Genomic DNA, 13,977 nt, shown 5'->3' on the forward strand with positions numbered 1-13,977 from the left:
TACAGTGTGTCATTAATTTGTATTTTCTGAATTTTTTTATACCTACCTACTACGTGTCCATTGAAATGTGGTTTTTATGGTTATACATATATACTCCACTGTTTTTAGATTAACTAACGTTAAGTTATGTATTAGGTATGTTTAAAAGGTTCAAAGTCACTAACTGACAATTGAAAATGAGGTAGGTAGTTAAAAACATGTGTAGTTAATAATAGCAAAGAAACAATCACAAAACTACCAGGCTTTGGGACTATCACAAATAAATTGTAACCTCACCGGGTTCGAACCCGGAGGGGCCCAGGTGAAATTTATATTTTGAACACATCTCAAGACTACAGCTAAGTATTTATTAATGGACGAAAAACCATGGGAAAAGATGGAAAACATGGGAATAAAATTAATAGTAAAACATATAGGTAGGTAGATTTTAATTTTTTTTTTTATTATTATCTATAAAATCCGGCAATTCTAGGAACATCATTTAGAAAAATGCGAAAGAAACTAAATTGCCCAATTTATCAGTGGAGAGGGGTGGTGGTAGGCTGTTAAGATTAGACATAAATAGCACACACTAAACTTTGTTCAGGAGATTTCAACGCAAAGATTGGTAAAGGTAGAAATGGAGAGTTAGTAGGCGAATTTGGTCCAGGACGAAGAAATGATCGAGGAGAAAGATTACTACAATTTTGCCAGGAACAGAGTACCTATGGTTGTTTGTAACACATTATTCAAACTTCCAGCAAGGCGATTGTATACATGGAAATCCCCACAAGATGATGGCAATAACATTGTAAGAAGTCAAATAGACTAGGTACTTATATTAATTCGCGATTGTTACAGAAATGGCGTAACATCTACTAAAATTTATCCAGGTACTGACATCTCATCTGACCACAATCCTGTTGTAGCTACAGTAAAAATTAGATTAATGGTGGCCGACCTCCGCTAGGGGATGGCACAATAAAGAAGAAGAAACTTTGTTCATACTTCAATGAAAGCAAAAACGTTTGACTGAGTTAGAGTCAGTCTTTGTTTTTTTACAGACTTATTTTTATATTGGTGTTCACCGTTGGTGTAAGTACATAATGTAGTTGCAATGAAGACGTTTTGTCTATGGTCGAGATTATAGTTTAGCCAATTGTCTATAGCCACGGCAGTCAATCTACCTAGAACCTAGATATAGCAAGCGACACTGTGATATTTCTGCGTTAATTAAACTTCATAAAATGAATGTAAAGAGTGATCTAGAAAATTTTAAAGATGACGCAGAAGTGAAGCAATGCTTTGATGTGCCAATAATCCATCCAAGCAATCCTGTTACAAACATTTTTATAAAGCAAGAGAATGATTACAATTCCAACAGCACTATTGAGGTTAGGTTTTCCAAACTTATTAATCATTGTAAGATTGTGTTTATTCTTTGTTGAAGTGGTTTCTTACTGATGGAAATAAAACAGTTGGGTGACAAATATTAAACTTTACTAGTTGAAACAGGTAATAAATTATATATACATCGTCATTTTGACATTTGTCTTCATATCGATCATTTGACTAGTTACCTACCTACTGAGATATCTAGGAGTGTCAGGGCTAGATCGGATGGTGTTGTTTAGCACTCCTGTGGGTATATTCTATACTTATCGACCGCTAAAGTGATAAAGTGATAGATATTATCAAACTTAGAGTAGGTTTGTATCAAAGTATTAGCACTTATTTTAACAATTACAATAAGTTGGTTGTATTGTTGCAATAAGTGTTATATTTTAACAGCAGCAAGAGAGGCATTGTTAAAATGTAACACTTATTGCAACAATTACAACCAACGTATTGTAATTGTTACAATAAGTGCTTCATCATGGACGTCTGTACGCCCGTTTTTAAAGTCTCTGCGCCATTTTGACAATATAATGACTGGAATGCCTCTATTAAACCATTGTTGAATACACAGAAGGTATACTTAAGGGGAGACATGCTCAGCGTAGGTCAAAATGGAGCTTTTGTTCTATTTTAAAAACATGATCCTGGACATACCCTAAACGTTGTAGATAATCTATTTATATAATTTTGAAGCCTTATTATCCTTTATATTTATTTTAAACATTTGATGACTGCATAAAGTATTTTTATAACATAGAATAGTTTTCTTTTAAACCTGTCGCTCTAATGTTTTAGAATATAGTCATATTTCAGTACATAAATTTGCAGCGGTGTTAGGATTTTTTACATTTAATAAACGTATTTATAAAACCATCAGTATAATTTATATCGACATTATTATAGTGAAATATTTACGATAAAAAATTATATTGATAATCTCTGTGATCCCAAATTTGTGTGATAAACATCCTACGAATAATGATTGCTTTATAATAATTATTGACCTAAGAATAAGGCAGTGTTTTTTTGAATCACGCCATTTCTTTTGGCATTCCCCAGTAGTTAAGCTACAACTTACGGCCGTAGCCATAAATTGACAAACTATAATTGAAGAAGGGAGTAAAATGATGTTAACGCGCGTATTTGAACATGTACCGTTTAAAAAAAAATCGGTTAGGTACGGTAAGTACAGCCCCCCATACGACTGACTTTTTTAAAACATCGTATTCTACAAATTTTATATGCCAATCGTTTGATTACGTCCCTTTCATCCTTCTAGCACAATCTACTTTCCTCCTCATTCATTCTCGGGAAAAGTTATTACATTTTACAGATGATTTTTCAACACATTTTACAGTTTACAAATTACATATCGTGGGCGTACAGGCAGAAGTCACTTACTACAGTTTTGACGAAATTGATATTTTAATGTCATTATATAGAAAAAATAATGCTGCTTGACTGGCATAAGTCATGATTTAAGATGTTTGAACATATAAAAAAATAAAAGTAATGAAGAACTCAAAAAATAAAGATTTTACAACCATTTTAAGAAAAACAAAACCACAAAACATTGATTTGTCAGAACTGTGTATTTGGAGTTAGTGACTTCTGCCTGTACGCCCACGATATTAAAGATTAACAATTATTATACATTTTGAATTTAATAAGAGGCAAAAGCCGAATAACAATCATCTCCTCGCATACGTTTTTACCGTTTTTCACGTTATCTTGAATGGTATTGGTATATTCACGAAATTTATCCTCATTTTGAAGAACATAGGTCTCGGGACTTATTCCTGAAAGGTAAACAACCCCGCAAGATGGCCAAGTGCTTTTGTTCATCCCTTATTTGACTAAAAGGCCAAGGGCTCGATCAAACCGTTATACACTCCCAAAAGGTATTTCAGGTATAAGACCAGAAGTCTGGGGTCGTAAAGCTACCTACCGTTAGATTCTGCGTCTCTGTGGTCGCTGGTTAACTACTTTAATCTGAAGACAGCTGTTGAACTTTTATTAATAATAGCTGGACAATATAATATGTCACAGGCAGAAACACATAATATAAACACTTATTATAAAATACCTACTGTCTTGTTTTTCAGAGCCCTGTAACCAACTTTGCTGATATTAAAACTGAGATTGATTCTCTTCGAATTGATTTCAAAGAAGAATTTGTCGAACACAGTGATCCGCAACCCAGTTGCTCATATTCAAAATGGGAGCTAGTAAATCAGGTGCTTACCTACTTATATAATATTTTATTATGATTTCAAATAGGTAGGTAGTATTATGCATATATACTTACTCTTTAATATCCTGGATAACACACTAATTTCTTATTCAAACGCCAGTTTAAAAATACTTTCATTTCGATTTTTGAAGTCCCAAACATACTTCAATTTAAATCGACCACACTATTTTTATTTGAAGTACAAACTAATACCTACGGGTAACTGACGTTTGAAGATTCTCTCCAGGTCCTGGTATTTTGGTTTGTGGGGAGACATTGCAGGGGTTTGTGTTACACATTATAACAGGTACAGATATATTATCAACACAGAACTTCATTCGAAAACTCTGCGCAGATTTATAATTTATTAAAATTATTCAAACATGAAACATTATTACATCATCTTGATTTGGTGAAAGTGGGTTTGTGTTTTTGTGTGGAACTATGTTTCTACGCCACTGATGGGTTGATTAACTTTTATTAGGTTATACGGGTCGCTAATTAGGATAATACCATTAACTTAAGGGGCATCGCTCTAGAAACGGCTCTAGGTTTCACTTGACACTTGACTTGAAGATTTTGATTAACTTATTTATTTATTTATTTGAAAAAGACATGTTGAGTGCATAACAAATTATTAATTCAGGACGTTCACAACATGACATTTAGAATACAAATTACAAGTAATCAGTTCAGAAAATCAGAAAAAACAAGGTGGAGGAAAAAAAAGAAAGAGTAGATTACACGGTATCGTTGTTGGGTTCGTTTTCGAATCGGTATATTTCTTCAACGGTTGCTGCGCCCATGCCCATGCGGGGCATCGCGCTCAATGAAATTAATATGGACGAATCATCTCAAACTCACTTTTTTGTCGGGTCTGCCGAATGGCATAATTCATGTTTGAATATTATCAATATCGTTCGCTCAAATGAACATTGACACTAGAAACACTGTTCTAACGCCATTACAATAAAGGTGATAATATTGCTATAAATTCCCGATGTGTTTTGTCGGATCTGCTGAATGGCATAATTTATATTTGAATATTATCAATATCGTCCGCTCAAATAAATATTGATACTAGAAACACTGTTCTAACGCCATTATAATAAAGGTGATAATGCTATAAATTCCCGATGCGTGATATCGTATAATGGAATTTGTCACGTGACGTCTACATGTGCGAACGTCGTTATGCGCGAATTTACTTGCTAGCTACTGAACTGAGTGCGTTGTCCATTCATAATAATATCATTGGTCGCGCTACTCCAAAAATATAACTGCGGCGTTTTTCCACTTTGGTGATGAATTTCTGACTAATTTATTTTTCAAAGAGCATCTAGGGGAATGTAGGATGTAGTGGCGTGGTGAGGCAGAGATACTTGACAAATGTTGAAATCTTAACGGTAACTTGGCCCGAGCCGAGGTTTGGAGATTGAAAACAGCCAGGTACTCGTGGTTCTGTGTGAAGTTTGCCTTGCAAAATGTTTTCGTAATATTATTTGTATTATAGGGGTTGAAAAATCGCAGGGTAGCATGTAATGATTTACGGGATGGTAGTTGTTGTTTTTAGATAAAATTTTTGATATATAATTGGGGACATTTTTATGGGGAAGGGTAAAATTGGTATTGATACATAATCATATAATATATCACTTTTAAAAACGCTTATATTATTTCATTGTTAATAGTAATGTATGTTTCTTCTTCTTCTTTTATATTATAAGGTACATCTCTATTATTTCTCTTAGTATATATACCTATTTAAATTTTCAATAATGTGTATTCTTCTTTATATTATATTGTATTGTATCGTATCGTATCGTATCGTATTGTATTATAATATATTATATTATATCGTCACAAGGAGATATTGATATGCCTTTTATTTATTAAATTAATGTACTTATTTTTATAGTTACCTTCAAAATACCCAACCACTGTCAAACTGGAGACTGATTTTGAACGGGTTGACTCAGAGAATGAGATTGTCGAAGAAGATGTAGAGCAAGGCAATTATGATTACCCTCATCCTGGTTGCTCCTATTCCGAATGCAAACCAGGAAATCTGGTATAGAACAATATATATTTATTTAAAATAATCAACTAACATATTGATATAACTTATTAACATACTTCTAAGGTACCTACTCTAAATTCGATCCTCCAGCATGTCAAGATTCCTACACAATTACTTTAAAATGTTTGACTATTTAAAAATTATTCTCTCATATACCTATGTCGTTTGCCTATGTTAATGCGATACTTCACCTTGTTTTAGTTGATTCCTGCAACCACTTCCGTGACCTATGTCGGTAGACTCAGTTTATCAGAGAAAATCAAAGTACAAGAGGGACACGATGAAATACAGATTGATGATGAAGACATTAAAAAAGAATTGGGGATATATGAAACCAATAAAAATATAGTCAGTTGCACTGCTAAACGTAAGCAAATTATACAATCTAACGTCACAGATCCCAAATTATTAGTAGCTGTAATTAAATTAGAAAAAAAATCGTTTAATAGCGAAAATTTTGTGTGCAGATTTTGTTTTATTTTTTTTGGGTCGCTGTCTTTATTGGCGCTTCACAAAAAGTGTCATAAAAAATCAATAACGAATAAAACAGAAAATTACAAAGGCATTCGATCCAATTTCAAGAATTTAAACAAAATGACTCAATCTCAATTTGGTCACTCGTGTATAAAACCAGATTCGATGAAAAATCTCAAAATGACTCATTCTCGTGAACATCCATTTCAATGTGACGAGTGTAATTACACATGTATTAGATTTAGTTCAATGAAAATACACAAAATTAATCATACTGGTGAAAAGCCATTTAAATGTGACCAATGTAATTACTCTTGTATAAAATCTGATTCGATGAAAAAACACAAAATGACTCATTCTGGTGAAAAGCCATTTAAATGTGACCAATGTAATTACGCCTGTATAAAATTTGGTTCGATGAAAAATCACAAAATGACTCATTCTGGTGAAAAGCCATTTAAATGTGGCCAGTGTAATTATTCTTGTATAAGATCTAGTTCGATGAAATCACACAAAATGTCTCATAATGGTGAAAATCCATTTAAATGTGACCAATGTAATTATTCGTGTATTAGATTTAGTTCGATGAAATTACACAAAATGTCTCATTCTGGTGAAAAGCCATTTAAATGTGACCATTGTCATTACTCATCTACACATTCTGGCAACATGGAACTACACAAATTAACTCATTCTGGTGAAAAACCTTTCAAATGTGATCAGTGTGATTACTCATGTATCGCTTATAATAAGCTGGAATATCACAAAATGACACATTCTGGTGAAAGGCCATTTAAATGTAATCAATGTGATTACTCTTCTATAACATCCTTTCAAATGAAAAAACACAAAATGATTCATTCTGGTAAAAAACCATTGAAGTGTGATAAATGTGACTATTCCTGTATAACAACCTGCAACATGAAGGCACACAAAATGAAACATTCCGGTGAAAAGTCTTTAAAATGTGATATATGTAATTACTCTTGCAATGTTGCTGCCCACATGAAAGCACACAAAATGACACATTCTGGTGAAAAGCCATTTCTATGTAACGAATGTAATTTTTCATGTGCACGAGCTTTTAGTATGAAAACACACAAAATGTCACGCCATGGTGATAAGCGATTTAAATGTAAAGATCCAATTTCTCCTGCAATAGATATAACAAAATAAAAGCACAGATTGACCCATGATGGCCAAAACTAATTCGTTAAGGCGATACGTCAGTGAAACGGCAAATAATTTTCAACTATAGGCGCGACGAAATTTTGGACTCGCTGGCAGTCTGAAAGCGAACGTCGAGGTGTCAATTGATATATAAATATTTTGTAATTGTGATCTTTGTCGTCACAATTACAAAATAAAAGGAGTTTCTAGATACAATAGAATAAAGTGAAGTATAGTTAAAGCAAACAGTATGATACATGAGAAACAAGGGCCGTGAATTACCTGATCTTTCTCAAGCCGAACAATAATTACTTCTGCAACCTCGCAACTGACAACTGTAAATTTAATTAGAAACAAAGGATTACGCGGCTGAAGGCACGTGCCAATCTATGATTTAGGATGTGCATAATAAACTACTGGACGCCACACGATCTGAAGACCGTGAAAGATAATAATTATTTTAACAGTATGGAATAAAGTGGGAACAATACATAAAAGAGCAAATTATATACTTGACAGAAACTATATTATAGCAAAGCAAGAAATTAGAAATACATTAAAAAGTTATTAAGCGGCTCGATACTAAAATTTGGAAATACTAAAATAAATACAAGCAGCTAAGTTTGAAAAGAAACATTGGAAGAGTTGTGAATCAAATAATAGTTTTTAAAATACCAAACTGGAACGATCAGAGGCTTCAAACACTGCGGCTGCATCGTGCTCCATGACGTCCATGATAAATGTTGGGTAAAACTCAAGCGGAGCACGACTATACTAGACGACAGTCAGAATCAAAAAGCGAAGTTGCTTGTTCCACACCTAGCGACATCCGTTGTTGCCGGAAATTCCATCAGCGACATCTGTCAAATCGCGTACGCTCCATCGACGTGACCATACATAATAAACGGGGTTGCCAGCGGTATGAAACTTAGTTATGTTCATTTTGAACATAGCACAATACGTCATTTTGTTTCGTGATGGCGACGACTAAGCCTCAACTGAGGTATAGCCTTAAGGTGGATTGAAAAATCTTACACAATCCATATGCCAATAGATATTATATTATAATCGTGTCTGCTACTACTTTCTATCAGGAGTATACCAGTAAATCAGTGGTGCACAATCTATTTAAAAGGTCGATTTTTAAATTTTCTAATTTCTCACGTTTTTGATAATGGATCTCTGATAAAGGTAGATTCGAGACTAGAGCTTGTTAGAAATCCACACAAGGTCAAAATTATTGGTGTCAGGTTTTGCATTCCTTTCATCTTTTGGTTCATGCGTAGGTTTGGAATTGAAAGCACACACAGTGGTCTTCAAATATCATTAATTTCAAATTTTATATTAATGTTTCATGTGTTTTGATTTTAAATAAAAATACCATTTGTATATTTTAAGTTGTTTTATTAATAAAATTTTTGCATTTAATTCAATAATTGACAGTTAACACCATAAAAGAAAAAAAAATACAGTTACCTATAACTTGTCAAAGAAACCATTTTCCTATAAAATTTACCTTATCAAGCATGCAGTAACTGTCAGCCGGCTTTCATATCGAAACTCGGTCCGCCTGTAATGCGTAGAATACCTCGATGTGACGTCATCGTTGTTCACAAAACATAGGTTGGCAAATTAATGGAACTTCGCAGATTGGTCAACTGCGACTGCTTAGTTTGAAAAAAACATTTGCTGTTGTAATCGACAAGTTGCACGCTTCTCGGGCTGCGAGTCGAAGACGCCAGGACGCATACAAAAACCTACGAATTGATCATTCCAATACCAGCTCGCCGTATTCAAATATCTATACGTTTCGAAGGCTACTTGCGACTGTCTGCGCTGCCATCATAATATGCAACACCGGATCGACGTTATTGGAAGGTTTGATTTATGGCTGTTCGCAGATGGGCGAGTGTAGATGTGAGTGCCCGCTTATGAATAAAGCTCGACGTCGGTCACCACTTGACTGTTACCGTATATTAAGTAGGTACAATAATAAATTATTGTAGGCATCTACCTACCTAGGTACTTGTAATGTTTGCAATTTTGACGTTTATGCCATTAGTCTGTTAGCACAAGGTTACGCACCATAGTTTAGAGTAGTAGATGTCATCTCCCTCGATTTTCGAAAGTGGGAAGCACGCTGTCACTTTTATTCTTTGTGGTTTTTCGTCTGGATTAAGGACTTGGAGGTGAACAAATAACACACCGGAATTGTGTTGGAAACGGCGAGATGTATTTACGTTTAATATTATCTAATGGTTACATTTTTATACAGTTACAATTTCTTTTATATGCGGAGCTCGAATAAACGTGTTTTTTATTTTACCATCAAATTCCTTTCTCTCCTCTTCTGCGAATGCGCGCCAAGATTCGACGCAGAAAGCAATGCGCAAAAATGGTGTGTTGCCATTCTTGTTAAATTACATTATAATTACAGTTTTATTATTTATTTATTTTCGTAATCAAGCCTTACTATTTGTATTTTGGTATCGATTTGGGCCTCTCCAGATTCACAGAGACATCCCCAAATGGGGACCATTCGGGGTGTAACATAGACTTTGATTTAAAAAAATCTTATAGCTAATTTGCATTATTGTAATATTTCAAATTAGTATCAATATGTACTTTTTATCTTGATAGTTAGTAATGGCCCTTCTTTAGGCCATGCGTAGAATATAATAAAATTTACACATATTACAAAATACACATTAATTGTATTGAATAACTAGCCTTATACCCATGTTCCCATAAGGTCAATATAATGATATGATAATAATATTATCTTTCGGGATATTTTTATATATAATCACTCCTAGGTAGGTAGGTAAATAACTACTTAATTTATTTTTGATCTAAATAAAAAAATTAAATTGCATAATATGGTTGCTTTCGGCTGCTCACTACGTGAAGAGAATATGAATAAATTTTTATTAGGTAGGTACGTAATCAATCAACGAGCAAAAAACTCGTTTAATATTTCAAATTCCGAACGAATTTCGCTACAATAAATCTTCCGATTTGTCTATGCCAGAGGGGGGTAAACTGCGGCCCGCGGGTCACATGTGGCCCGCCGGGTATTTTTTTGCGGCCCGCCATCATTAATTAATTGTACTTCTGATTACGATTAACTTTTTTATAATTAAAAAAAATATATATTGACATAAGATTAAATTTTGTTTAGCAATAGTACGCGATCCATTTTCAATAGATATTGATAGCGTACCGACGAAGCTACAACTTGAGATTATTGATCTGCAGTGTGACACTGATTTAAGAGAATTGCATCGTCGTGAAGAAATCTCCAAATTTTATAATGCCCTTAATTCAAACAAATTCGACCAACTTAAAGATTATGCAAGAAAAATGTTCGTTATTTTTGGACAACCTATAGACGTGAACAAACATTTTCGATCATGAACCTCAATAAAAATTCTTTACGATCAAATATCTCCGATGCCCATTTACAAGCAGTTTTGAGAATATCAACTACAAAATTAGCACCTGAATTTTAAAAAATGTTAAAAAATGTACAACAGTTTCATTCGTCTCATTAATTTTTTTGTAATGTTTATTTTTCGTGATAATAAATAGTGTATATCTGAAAATGGTATTTTACTTGCGGCCCGCCGCTCATTTTGAATTCTTGAATTTGGCCCTCCATCCAAAAAGTTTGCCCCCCCCCTGGTCTATGCTCTGCTACTGACCAATGAACGAATAACAAAATTGAGCTGTCAAAAGTCAAAAGTTGACATTATCGTAATGTCTTCCGATAATCTTATAATTTTGTGTTATTTATATGTAGACTTGCATGAAATAATATAACAGGGAAAACAAAACGAGTTTTACGTTTTCTTTTATGAATTTCAGAAATACAAATAAAAAAATAATTGGTAAATCTCTCATTTTATAATGTGTACCTAAAACAACAACTTAATCAATGAAAATGTTTAAAACAATTATAGATTTTTTTCGGTCCCAATGGTCCGTATTATTATCAAATCGAATTTGCTTAGTGTTCGACGGACGAAGTCTGGTAACCGGAGAGTAAAATATCAAACATGACGTTTGAAATCCATTGAGCCTGGTCTGCGGATTAAAAAGTCCGCAGATCTGGGGTGCTCCACGCGAAAAAAAAGTCCGAAGAACGTTAAATCGTGTGGAGATGTACCTACCAAAGGAAGTTTGGTTTTGTATTTAATTTTTATAATATTGCAAAGTGGCAATACGGTTAACTATTTTTGTCTATGGCGAAATGCTTACGTCACGTGACGGATGTTACGTTCTTTGTGTAACGAACTGGAAAACCATTAATTTAATGGATAAAATGGATATTAAACGCGAACGAGAAGACTCCAAACCTGTTGCAGAGGGGAAGCAATGGTTTGAGGTACCTGTGAATCATGATCAAAACAGCCAGCTGCTTACCTACATAAAGCAAGAGGACACCGACGAGGCCGGATACACTTTTGAGGTTAATTTTCATAAGGGATTATTGTATGTCGTAGTGTTGTTTGTTGTAAGATGAGTGTCGTCTGGCGTAATAAACAGTGTATGTATTTTCGCGTGCAAATTTTGACATAGTTCCGAGCGGCCTACATCACTCGTATAACCCCAGTTAATTTTGTTGCTAACAATGTCTGGCTATATAACTATGAGTTGTCTTAACAATTATTGATACCACACCTAAAATTGTCATTGTTATTGATATCATTTCCCACAAACAGGGCATTTATTCCCATGGGACTCTGATAAACGAAACTAAAACAAAATACATGTTCTAGACAGTGCAATAAATGAAAATAAAAGCTTTATAGCGCCTGTACACATGCATGGAATTACTGTCGGCAATTGTGCTTATTTTAAACTGTCATGACTAACTGTTTACACGTAAAAGTGCTGACTGTCTCCAATCTCGTTCTTCAAGAGTAAGCGAGACGCGAGGTCGTCATTTTATACTACTATCTGACAGGTTGTATTGAAAATCGGAGCTCAAAATGAGTAGTTCGTTTTTTTACCGTCATGTTCTCTATCGCTATCTCGCTCTACTGCACAGGCGCAAATCGAAAATAATCTTACTTGCGCGCAATAAATCATCACAATTTGGAATCTTCCAATCTTGTTTGTTTTATGCACGCAATCTTGCCAACTGCAGGATAATACATGTTTCCCCATACATTTTCTTACTGTGCATAGTACATCCATGCACGTGTAAACGGGGTATTATCACTGGCGGCGACGATTTTGAAACTGGAGTCATTTGTCTTTCTAGGGTCCGTTGTCACAAACACTAATAACAAAACCGCCGACAAAATGAATCATCGAATCATTTCTTTCTAAATTAACATTGAGCATATTATAGCAATTGAATTGGCTGACATAATTATTGAGTATCGAGAAGTTTCCTCCAATTATATTAATAATATTATTTTGTTTTATTTCCAAACTAATTTATACTATTAAAATGGCATTGACAATTCAAATACCTATTAGCATAGATTAGTACCTATTGTTTGCAATATGCTTGCTGTTTTTTTTAATATTATTTTTTTAAAATACCTACTCATTTTTTTTACAACGTTTTTGTTAGGTCGTATTCTTATTAAATTTGTCCGGTGGTTGTTTATCCGGTACAAATCATGCAATCGATTTTAACTAACTTCCCGACTAGCTAAACATTTGAAACTTTTAAAATATATCAGAACACGATGCCAATGCATTTTTTAATACTTTTAGCCATCTTTAGGTAGAATTGAATTCATTTTCAGTTAATTATGTTTTGTATAAAAAGTTATTTCTGAAGAAATCCGTAATCCAATCCACTTTTGTTGGTTGCTAGGGGTCTGGGGTCCTAGCAACTAAATTATTAATATATACATGCGTTACTATGGAAATAAATATGAATGTCAAAATGACATTTCAGTATTATTTCTATCAAGTACAATTTTTTTTGATCGTTTAATAAGCTAGTCAAGTCAAGTTTATATGTTTCAACTGGAAATTTAAAAACGTTGTACCGATATAAAAAGTCCTTTTTATATTGTAATTATATTAGATAACGACAGACATCATGTTGATATTGCAGAGTGTAAGAGCTGTGATTATTCGTGTGGTCGAGCTTCACACGTATTATCGGTCTTCTTAAAAATATTCTTGAATTAATAAAATAATAGGTATTTTGTTTTTCAGAATATTGTTTCAGACCCGACATCAATGACATCGAATAGAGATACTCAGCTAATTGACATCAAGACTGAGTCTATTGAAGACGTAAAATACCCATTCAATTATGAGGATCCGCAACAGGGTTGTTCTTATTCGGAGCGAGTGAATCGGGTAGGTACTTTTATTTTAAATATTGACAAAAATACTGATTGTGTAAGAGATGGAGTGAACTAACCATGCCCCCCACAAGGGGGGGTTGACAGGTCTCCAGCCTGGGGGCCCGGTCTCAGGAAGGGCCCGGCGTCACGAGTCGACCATATAACTGAGATAAACACAGATCACAAATTTGCTGTAATAGTAAAAAAGTCGCCTGCGGCGCTATTTTATGTAAATGTTATTAATAATTTAAAATACTTGGTTGTACGATGCGATTTTTAACTGTGTGCTAATACTCGACAATTCCATAATTCAAATAGATTTT

General features: G+C 33.9%; 1 long non-coding RNA gene across 1 annotated transcript; it reads left to right on the top strand.

Moving 5' to 3' along the window:
* The first annotated feature begins 1,155 nt into the window (after nucleotides 1–1,155).
* LOC147076008 (uncharacterized) lies at nucleotides 1,156–8,726 on the top strand. The gene is made up of 4 exons (XR_015069909.1): nucleotides 1,156–1,373; nucleotides 3,483–3,614; nucleotides 5,529–5,681; nucleotides 5,892–8,726. It is a non-coding gene; the product is annotated as an uncharacterized LOC147076008 (long non-coding RNA).
* The last annotated feature ends 5,251 nt before the right edge of the window (nucleotides 8,727–13,977 follow it).

Source organism: Rhyacophila brunnea, unplaced genomic scaffold, assembly GCF_057557595.1.
Source record: "Rhyacophila brunnea isolate RB1 unplaced genomic scaffold, BYU_Rbru_1.0 scaffold_136, whole genome shotgun sequence".
Classification (NCBI taxonomy): domain Eukaryota; kingdom Metazoa; phylum Arthropoda; class Insecta; order Trichoptera; family Rhyacophilidae; genus Rhyacophila; species Rhyacophila brunnea.